Genomic DNA, 910 nt, shown 5'->3' on the forward strand with positions numbered 1-910 from the left:
ATAGTTTTTACTCAGTTTCTGAAAGGATATTTTTTTTCCATTCAAATATAACTAACAGTGTTATTATTAGTTTCATTTTTCACATGTAAGGCAACTTCTCCACTGTAATGGCTCCTAACCCCTTCCTGAATACAGAGCTTTCTGCTGTGTCAAATTTAGGGCATGTGATATGCAAAATTCAAATGCATTATATACCAGGAGCAAAGTCTTCAGAAAGAACTGAGACAGCTTCAAATGAGAGCTCAGCTCTCCAGAGGCCCCTGCTTCGGGGCTTTATTGCCTCTCCCCTGGAAGGGCCCAGGATTTTCACATCCTGGATTCAGAATCCCACATCTCAGGCGGGACTCCTGATTTTGAACAAAGCACAAATTGTAAGTTTTTACCCCTTGGACCTTGGAGCTTCTGGAAGCTGCAGAAACTGGGGGACTTGCACAGCTGTGAGGCATGAGAGAGCTCCTTGCAAGCCAAGAGCAGTGGGACTCCCCACCTCCCCCTTGTCTTTCCCTTTCATTCCTCTCAAGCTGCAAGGCTCCTCTCTTGCCTTTCTTTCAGAAATAGAGGGTCCTTTGCTTTCTGTCATTTTTTAAAATTCTATTTGACCAAATCTTTCAATGTTTATTTTTGAGAGAGAGAGAGAGAGAGAGAGAGAGAGAGAGGCAGGCAGCGTGCAAGCGGGGGAGGAGCAGAGAGAGGGAGACACAGAATCCGAAGCAGGCTCCAGGCTCTGAACTGCCAGCACAGCCTGGAGACAGCCTGGACCCGGAGACCTGCCCCAGCCCGCCCCCCACGTGGGGATGAAGATCCAGATACGTGCATGTGGAACCATTAAAAAAAGGTCTTCCCTGACCGGGAATCGAACCCGGGCCGCGGCGGTGAAAGCGCCGAATCCTAGCCACTAGACCACCAGGGA

General features: G+C 48.7%; 1 non-coding gene across 1 annotated transcript; it reads right to left on the reverse strand.

Annotated features, from left to right (window-relative positions):
- Nucleotides 1-838: 838 nt before the first annotated feature.
- On the reverse strand, nucleotides 839-910 carry TRNAE-UUC (transfer RNA glutamic acid (anticodon UUC)). Its single transcript has one exon. It is a non-coding gene; the product is annotated as a tRNA-Glu (tRNA).

This window comes from Neofelis nebulosa, chromosome 2 (assembly GCF_028018385.1).
Source record: "Neofelis nebulosa isolate mNeoNeb1 chromosome 2, mNeoNeb1.pri, whole genome shotgun sequence".
Classification (NCBI taxonomy): domain Eukaryota; kingdom Metazoa; phylum Chordata; class Mammalia; order Carnivora; family Felidae; genus Neofelis; species Neofelis nebulosa.